Genomic DNA, 9,919 nt, shown 5'->3' on the forward strand with positions numbered 1-9,919 from the left:
ACAAGCATACCTATAAAATTCTAAACCTTAAAAAATCACAGCGCTTGGCTTTTAAAGTCCATTGCAGAGGTTAGAAAGAAAAGCATGCTTCAGAATAACAAGTGTTCACTTACTAGACCTAATATACTTAACAGAAATCTCTATACAGGCTTAGTTTAGTTATTTAATGATGCAGATAACCTTAAACAAGTCTTAACATTTTTGAAGAACATCAGTAAATCTAGGAGAAGCAAGTCTACCACTAAGGGCAGAAATCATAGTACATGCCTTAACCATAACAGTTGAGAGGTATGCAGACAACACAAGAAAGTTTTAAGGGCTTTGTTGGAGGTCTCCCAGTGTGAAAACAGAAACGGAGGAAAGCAGCCAGTCAAACTCATTTATTTGGGCAAAATAAATTTACTGGTTAAGCACTACACTGCCTGAATTCCAGCAATTAAGAAATCTTAAGAAAGTAAGAGTATATCAACCAGAAAAGGTAAAGATAAATTTTGATGGGGAAAAGACTTGTAGCTGTTCGGCAGAAAACAGATCAGGTTTCAGGCTTAGAGGAAAAATAAATCAAATACTTTCAAAGGTGTTTTAAAATAAGTGAGACACTGGAGAAATACCTTCAAATGTTAAAGGCTGAAATGAACAGAAGAAGCTTTAAATGGCTATTCTGCTGTGGTCATAAAACTGTAGTACTCAGAGGTTGAAATAAAAGAAAGTCTGGCTAAATATTAGGCTTCTCAAGAAGAGCTCTTTCAAAAAAACAGTAGCAGGAGAAGACAGAAATAACACACAGAAAACCAGAGATTTTCTGCTGTACTAGAGAAACCAGAAGGAACAGATTGCATTATTTTTTTTTTGAAAATCCAAAACAAGCAACTGGATTGGTATTCCACAGTAAGATCTGTTAATAGAAAGGACACATTATGTCTCTGCACCAAGTGTGACCCTGAGAAAGAAGCCAAGACCTATAGTAATAAACATGAAGTCATATCAACAGAAGGAAAAGCTCCTCTGACAGCATTGTATTATCAACTGGGCACACCAATGTGTTCTTAGAAAATGAATATTCTCTATAACCCAGATACAAGAAAAACAAGTTTAGCCTAGCAATCAGATGGTGTCAATAAGCAAGGGTGAGATTCAATTCATTATACCCAGCTGTCTTCATAATGTGTTTTTCAGAAGTAATAAACGCAGAATGGGAGAAGAAGAAAATAAAAAAGTTTATCAAGCAAAAGGCAAGCCAGCAAGTTGAAGGGGATTCTGCTTCTCATTTCTCTGACAATAGCGCAACCCACAGACAGAACTTGCCAGTAAAACCTTTCCAGTATTCCAAAGGAAATGAATGAACAGCATAAAAGTACAGGAGATGACATGAAAAACAAGGAGCATGTTGTATTTGAATCATAGGCTGCTTTAGGTAATCAAGAAGAGGAAGAATACAAACAGCAAGAATATGAAACTGAAGTAAACAAATAAAGAGATATTTCTATAAGATACAGTGTGGACATAGAACTATACTTATGCAAGAAGCAGAAGGAAGAAGGAAAAAAGACTGGAAATTTGTGGATTATTTTAACCTGGTTGTGGACTGTAAAGTATAAATTTCTATTTTGTCATTAATGTTTAGAAGTACAATGAAGGAAGTGAAGAAGAAACTGTAAGTAATAAAAGGTCCCCTTTCTTAGCAATATATGTGTACACTGTAAGTAAAGAAAGATCTTTTTTCTTCTGTTAGTAACGTGTATTACAAATTTATTGAAGTCAACTGCATGTTACATTGCAAAGTAGATATGCATATAATGCATAGGCATTCTAAATGTGGGGTGGAGGAAAATTATCAGTGAGTGATGTTAATGCCAATGATAATATAGAAAGTATTTTTCCTTATCTACCCACAGAGCTCTGCAAAGAACAGAGGAACTGTCTACATAAATTGGTAATAAATCAAGAAATGACTGAACTGTGAACTTTGAGGTATCTATATGAAGAATCATTACAATTACTACTTGAAATGACAGGTACCGCAATGAAAATAAATGTAGTCTGTAACACTGACAGGAATACAAGCAGATGCATACCCCATAGTAATAATCACTTCAGTATGAATAACAACAACGCAAAGTCTATTTATTTAATGAGAGACTAGGCACATTTTCTTAAGGTTATTATTCAGTTAATTGAGAGTATGCAAATTGTTTTTCACATCTTGGAGGGAAGTTAAGATGGAACAAGAATGGATGATATGGGCACAGGATGGACTACAGGCTCTAACATGCATTGTCACCATGATTAAACTTTACTTTGGAATGGGTGAAGCCTGTGGTTTGCAACTGTCTGTATGGGTTAACTGCCCCATATATGGTGAGGTAATTTTTCTTTTTGGAAAATGTATATCGTTGTCTCTGTTTGCAGGTTCCTATCACGTAGTTGAACATTTACAATTTCAAATGACATATGGTTGAGACCATATGTTTGAATTTGTAAATGTTCCAGCGTGTGAATGGAAATCTCCATAAGTGGAGGTTTACATTCACTTCAATGTGTTGCCATCTCAGAGTTGGTATATTTAAGTAGCGGGGGGTGTGGGGGATGCAGGGGGGCTTGCCCCCCTGCATACAACAATTTTTTTATTTGTCCATTGTGTTTTCATTTTTTATTGGTATTCGATGTTCCGTAACTTCGGACATATGTGTTCGAACATATGTCAGTCGAAGTTACGGCACTTTGACTACATGATATAGACCCCTGTTTGCTACTAGTTAGAAAGGATTGGGGTTAAAATGAAAATGTGCATATTTTTTTTTAATGTTTTTATTGAAATAAAAAATCTAGAAAAATGTGACATGGGCCTAAACAGAGTGAAGAAGCTGCAACTGTATTTAAGTCCAGCCTTCCAAACACTAATATATCCATGTGTGGTTCAAGTTGGAAAGAAATATGCAACTGCATTTACGTTAAGCCTGCCAAACACTAATATATGCATGCAAGTTTCAAGTTGGAAACATATATTAAAAAACTGTCATACAGAATATGCAGAAGTAAAAAGCATCTTATTAGAATGACTGCCTTTTCAGTCATATCTGGAATGTGATTAGCATTTAGGTATGAAAACAAAGTAAAGAGTATTGAATTATATTAAGAACTGTAGGATACAAATAGCAACATTACAGGAGTCACACTTAGAAGTGAACATGTGAATTTGTCAGGTAAAGGATTCCTGAATGGTTAGTCAGCAAAAGTAAAGGAGAAAGGCGAAAAGGGGTAATAATACTGATAATAAATGGGGCTCCAATAGTGATACAGAAAGAGAAGAAAGACAACAAGGCTAGAATGTGGTAGTGATGGGTTATTGGCAGGGAGTATTACACTGTCATGTATTTGTATTCCATCCAGAACTACTATTAAGGGGTATAAAAGATTTATGGGAGAAGTAATTATCTTCCATCAGGAAACAGTATTCATGGAGAGGGACTGGAACCTGATAAGCAAGATATATCAGGGAAACCTTAGAAGGGGAAATATAAGAAAAGAGAGTAGATTACTGAAGAAACATGTGAGTATACTTGGAATGGAAGATGTGAAATTAGGAGGGAAACTCGGCTAGAATTTGCATATTATTCTCTAAGGTACAATAACAGGGTTATGTGGACAGAAACTATATTTTATATGATCATGGCTATTTAGCTGACAGTTTTGAAACTGATCCAATAACTATTTCAGACCGTGCACCAATAAAGACTAAGATAAAGAAATGTAGTAATCAAGTAAAATGTGACACTGACTCATTTCTTCTTATTAAAAATAATTTAAAGGAATGGGTAGTGAAAAAGATTCAAGAGTGTCTAGGGAATTTACAATCTTCTTCAGAAAGGATAGCCGAGGATTGGGTCAAAATGAAAATGAAATTTAAAAATATAGTAGAAATAAGAGAGAAAGATAAATGAGAAAGAAGTAATAGGGATTACTTAGATTATCCAAAGTTAAAGTATTACAGATGAAATGGAATCTTACAGAACAAGAAAATGAGTCATTGTTGAGTGCTAAAGGAAAACTAAGTGAGTATTAGGGTAATGTGCCTAAGTTTATAAAGGTCACTGTTAAGTATTTTTGTACAACCCCAGAGCACAAAAGCAAATAGCACAAGGACTTAGACATCAGAAAACAGAAAGGGGTGTTGCCAAGCTAAGGGAGCTTGTCACTAGAAAAAATAACTAGAGACCTTAAACAGGTATTAGAGATGTTTTGGAATTTCTATGAAAATCTGTATGTAGCAGAGGAATGGGGGGGGGGGGCAAGAAAAGATACAAATGGAAACATTTATGGCAAACTTAAATATGCCAAGGGTTAGAGGAACATGAGGCTCAAGAATCGATAGTCAATATGGGAGATGATGATGTGACACCCGTGCACTGGCCCAGCAAGGAGCCTCAATCCTCACCACTAACACCAGTGAGGGGCATCCATGTAGGGAAAAGGATAATAAATACACACACAGTAAAGTACAATTTCTCTTGAGAGCACACAGTCATTCTGGGGCTGGTTGCTCCCTTTCTCTCCAGGTCCCCAATAAAACTCCCCACTGGCACAAACAAAATGCTCAGAGCTGTCTAATTCTCTCTCTTTTAATTAATAACACAGAGCTGCTTCACATGACATCATTCTTCACACTTCTCTGGTGTTCCTCGGCTAACAGAAACTACATTTACATTCTTTACACCTGGTCAGAAACCAGAGCAATAAAGGGCATTTATACATGCAAATTCTAGTCATTAACTCTGATCTTAAAACAATAGGCAGGATGCCTCCCTCTAGACATATCGGCTGCGAATTTTGACATCAAAGACAGTCATAAAATGCTTGACTTAGCATTCTTGCAGCAGAGTGCACTGTTGTTAAATTTTTGCAGTTCAATATCCAATGCAGTCTTTTCACATTTAAGAGAACAAGCCTTTGGCTTACATTAATATTTGCAAATGACAGAATTATCTAAAGAATTCTATCTGGCTAGGCTGGCAGCTTTTACCTATCTTCCCACATCTCATACCCCCTGGAGAACTCAAGCTATTTTTTCAAGTGACCCTTGAGAAACGTTGCTTGAGAGGGTTAGGTCTATCTGAGTATACCTTACCCCATTCCCTGCCTTGAGAGCCCATCTGCATTGGCATTGCTAATCCCTCTGCGGTGCTTCACTGATATATCATATGCTTGCAACCCTAGGCTCCATCTTAGCAACTTGGCATTTTGCTGGCTGGCTCTGGTTAACCATGTTAGGAGATTGTGAACTGTCACTACAGTGACTTTTCTTCCATACAGATAAGGCTGAAGTTTCTGCAGTGTCCACACTATGGCTAGGCATTCCTTTTCTACAACTACATAGCATTCCTCGCTGGGTTGGAGCCTATGCCTGAGATAAACCACTGGGTGCTCCTCTTCCTTTGAAGAAATCTGGCTAAGTACAGCCCCCACCCCATAGTTTGAAGCATCCACCTGCACAACAAATTATTTGCTGTAATCTGGACTGGTTAACACAGAGGGTCCTCCCAAAGCTTCTTTAAGCTTCTGGAATGCTTGCTCACATGCTGTGGTCCACACTACCTTATCTGGCCTGTTCTTCCTTGTCAGATCTGTGAGGGGAGCAACTATGGTGCTATAACTGGGGATGAGCTTTCTGTAGTACCCTACTGCTAGGATATGATCTACCAGCCTCTGGAAAGTTGCTGGGGCATTTTTCATCCCAAAGGGCATCTTTGTGAACTCATACAAGCCAAAAGGAGTCACAAAGGCTGACCACTCTCAAGCACTGGGAGTCAAGGGCACCTGCCAGTAGCCCTTGGTAAGATTAATGGTTGTAAGATACTTAGCTCCACTGAGCTGCTCTAGGGCCTCATCTGTCTTAGGCATAGGGTAAGCATCTGATTCTGTGTGACTATTTAATTTCCTGTAATCCACACAGAACCTGGTGCTCCTTGTTTGGCACCAGCACCACTGGGGAGGCCTAGGGACTTTTGGACTCTTGAATCACCCCTAGTTCCAACATCTTCTGTATCTCCTTCTTCAGAGTCTGTTTGACTCTCTCAGGAACCCTATAAGGGGCCTGCCTAATAGGCCTTTGGGGTCCTGTATCCACCTGGTGCTGCACCAGGTGGGTGCACCCTGGTTTCCCAGTGAACATGTCCCCAAACTCCTGTAGCACTGCTCGGATTTCTCGAACCTGGGTAGGAGATAGCTGCTGGGACATTGCTACCCCCTTCCACTGAGGTGTCAGTCTAAGCCTCACTGAGGAAATCAGTCACCAGATTTCCCTCAGACTCCTGCTGCAATCCACTGCAAATGCTCACCACAAGGGCCTTCCTATCATGTTAAGGTTTCATCATGTTAACTTGGTACAATTTGTGCCTCTGCCTCCTGCCTAGCAGTTCCACCATGTATTTAACATCACTTACCTTTCTTACCACCTTGTTGGGTCCCTCCCAAGCTTTTGCAGCTTGTTGTGTCTGACAGGAGTGAGAACCATTACCAGCTGCCCCACAGCATACCATCTAGCTCGAGCATTCGTGTCATACCACACCTTTTTCTGTTGTTGAGCTTCTGCCAGGTTCTCCCGGGCCAAGCCCATGAGTTCCCTGAGCCTTGATCTGAGGTTTAGGACATATGCCACAACAGACTCCTTGTGAGAGTCACACTCACCTTCCCACTCATCTCGAATTAAATCTAGAGGTCCTCTCACCCTATGCTCATACAGCAACTCAAAGGGTGAAAAACTTATGGATTCCTGGGGAACCTCTCTGCAAGCAAACAACAGATGCAGCATATATTTGTCCCACTCCCTCTTAAACTGGTCTGCAAATGCCCATAGCATGGATTTGATTGTAAAGTTTAATCTCTCAACAAGACCATTAGTCTGGGGATGGTAGGGGTGGTCTTCATGTGCTTCACCCCACAGTACTTCCACAGACAAGCCTGCAGGTCTGACATGAAACTGAGACCTCTGTTAGTATTTCTTTTGGGAAACCTACCCTGCTGAAAATTTCTAACAAAGCATTCGCCACCTTTTCTGCCTCAATGGAGGACAGAGCCACTGCTCAGGGTATTGTGTAGCATAATCCACTAAAACTAGGATATACTTTTTCCCTGTGGAACTTGGGGTACTCAGAGGCCCCACAATATCCATAGCTACCCTCTGAAATGGCCCCTCAATCTCAGGCAAAGGCATCAAAGGAGCTCTCACCTTGTCTCCTGCCTTGCCCACCTTTGGCACTGCTCACAGGTCCTGCAGTAGCCTGTTACATCTCTGGAAATTCCACGCCAATAGAATTTCTGCATAATATGTGTCTTTGTACATTTTATGCCCATATGACCTACAAAGAGAATATCATGGGCTATGGCTAGAAGCACCAGATGGTAGGCTCTAGGCAGTACCAACTGCTGTACCCTCTCAACTTCTCCCCCTCCTTCAGGGGTCCACTCTCTATAAAATAACCCTTTGTCCCAGTATACAGAGTCCCCCTTCCCTTGAGAATCAGGTGCCTCCCCAGTTACCTGCCTCAGGCCTTGTAATGTAGGGTCTGAGAGCTGAGCTTGTCTCAACTCTCTCTTTGTAACCCTTCACAGCTCCCCTTCCACAGGAAGTCTGGCATCCTCTGACAGTGGTGCCTCACTGTCAGCCTTGGTACTAATACTCACCTCTGCCTTTGCAGTCAGTCTGCCCAAGGGAACTTTAGTACCCACAAGCAGCTGTGGCTCACCTTCAGTTTTACTGCTACAGAGTAGCTCCCTCCCTGAAGTAACCACCTCACCAGTCCTGGCTGCAAGTATGCAGTCTGTCTAGATCTCCCCAGGCTACCAGACTCACATGCTTATCTCCTAGCCTGAATGCGTGTAACTGCATAAGCACTTGGTACTGCCTCATCCAAATCCTTCCCTATCAGGACATCTGCAGGATGGTAGTTTGGTACCCTTGTTGTCTCAAGACAACCTACTATTGGCATTTTGTCTTTCCCACTTACTGGCTCTCTCACCTTTTGTTTCCCACCTTGGCTCCATGGACATCTGTATGCCACATGGCCCCACTGGTTGCATTCAAGACATTTAACCTTTGGTCCTGGACATGTACCTGGACTAGTGGTTTCCCCTGCTAATGGCAGATTCTGTTGGGGCCGTATGTGCTGCCCACCATGGTTTCCTTTAGACCCATGAGCAGTACTGGGGTCCCTTTCCTGTGCAGGGATGCCCTGCTTGCTAGGTATAGGTCTCCCTTCTTCCCCAACTCATCTGAAGTAGCACACTGTCTATCAGCTAACCAGATGCTCATGTCCTCAGGCAAAGTGCTAAGGGCTTGTTCTCTCATCAAAAGGTCTACCAGCCCTTCAAAAGTGGTGACCTGACACGCACTCACCCACCTATGAAAATAAGTGCTCAGTTCAGCAACATATTCACACACACTTTCACCTGCCTTGTGTCTATGCTCATGAAACTTTTTCCTATACGTTTCAGGTGTTAGCTTAAAACATTCTAACAAGTGATTTTTAACAGCAATGTAATCAAAATATTTACAACCAGCAAGTTTAGACAACACAGTTACAGCTTTACCATGGAGTAAGGGGGTCAGTAACCATACCCAGAGCCTTTGGTCAACATCTTATTGTTTACATACCCTCTCAAACATACGAATGAAACTATGAAAATTATCCCCCTTTTTAACTGCAGAAGAAATTTACTGAACTTTTGTGCTTCTGGGGTCCAGTTACTCCCTTCCCCATTATCTCCATGACTCTGGTGAAGAGTCAGCATCTCCTTCTCATGCTGCCGCTGCCTCTCCTTTTCCTCAGCTTCCAGGCATAGCAGATTTTCATTCTCATCAGCCTGTAGACGTCTCAGTCTCTCAGCTGCTTCTATTTCCAAATGCCTGGCCTCCAACTCAAGTATCTTTCACTCCAGATTTTTTTAAGTCCTCTGCATAAAGGTTGAGCTGTCCATTCTCTGAGTGTGGTATATATCTACTGCCAGTCTCCTCCTGGTTGCTGTTTTCTGATGCAGCTGTGACCAAAGCTGCAATCATGTCTGCCTTAGTCAGGTTTCCATGCACCAGTCCCCTCGCCTGGCATATCTCAGTCAGCTGGCTCCTTGTCAGCTTTCCGTACTCTTCTGCTGACATGCTGCCTGCTCTCCCTGACTAACTAAGCTAACAAAAGAAATAAAACAATTGGGATCTGAACTCTGAGAATTCACTGTGTGGCTGATTTAGAGTACAAAACACCTTTAATGGTCACTGCACACAAGCTACAGAAATTCACTTTACCTACACCACTGCAAGCCAATTAGTATCTGCCAAACAATTAATATGTGGTGTGGATATCCCACCACTGCCAAACAGTTAATATGTGATGCCCGTGCACTGGCCCAGTAATCATGGAGCCTCAATCCTCACCACTAACACCAGTGAGGGGTGTCCATGTAGGAAAAAGGATAATAAATACACACACAGTAAAGTACAATTCCCCTTAAGAGCACACAGAGATCACAGTCAGTCTGGGGCTGGTTTCTCCCTTTCTCTCCAGGTCCCAAATAAAACTCCCCACTGGTGCAGCTATAGGGTCCAGATCTCAGCCTAGTGGGCAAGCTAAAACCTCCAGCACTCTCTCTGTCCAACCAGTGCTTCATGTGCCTGCCCAAGCAGATGGCACACACACTTTGAGATAAGAGTTGTATACAACCACACAGACACTCCTGGGGAAGGCTGGCACAGGTTCTCCAGCTATGTGCCTTTTCTGCCCAGTCTTAAAGGTAGTACCAGCTGCCACCACCCACTAATATTTATCAGCTACTCGAAGGCCCTTAAAAGGGTGCCCAATTATTACTGTGCAATATTATTACCAAAATGTTAAGTGTGACTATACAGTCAACAGTCAAGGCTTATTAGCAT

The 9,919-nt window shown here is 41.5% G+C and overlaps 1 protein-coding gene across 2 annotated transcripts in view; it reads left to right on the forward strand.

The window, feature by feature from the left end:
* The window catches only part of ZBTB20 (zinc finger and BTB domain containing 20), a 607,056-nt gene that overhangs the window by 265,207 nt on the left and 331,930 nt on the right, over nucleotides 1-9,919 (forward strand). The gene's annotated exons all lie outside the window — the stretch shown is intronic.

The sequence above is a fragment of the Protopterus annectens genome, chromosome 5.part1, assembly GCF_019279795.1.
Source record: "Protopterus annectens isolate FY-2018-M chromosome 5.part1, PAN1.0, whole genome shotgun sequence".
Lineage (NCBI taxonomy): Eukaryota > Metazoa > Chordata > Ceratodontiformes > Protopteridae > Protopterus > Protopterus annectens.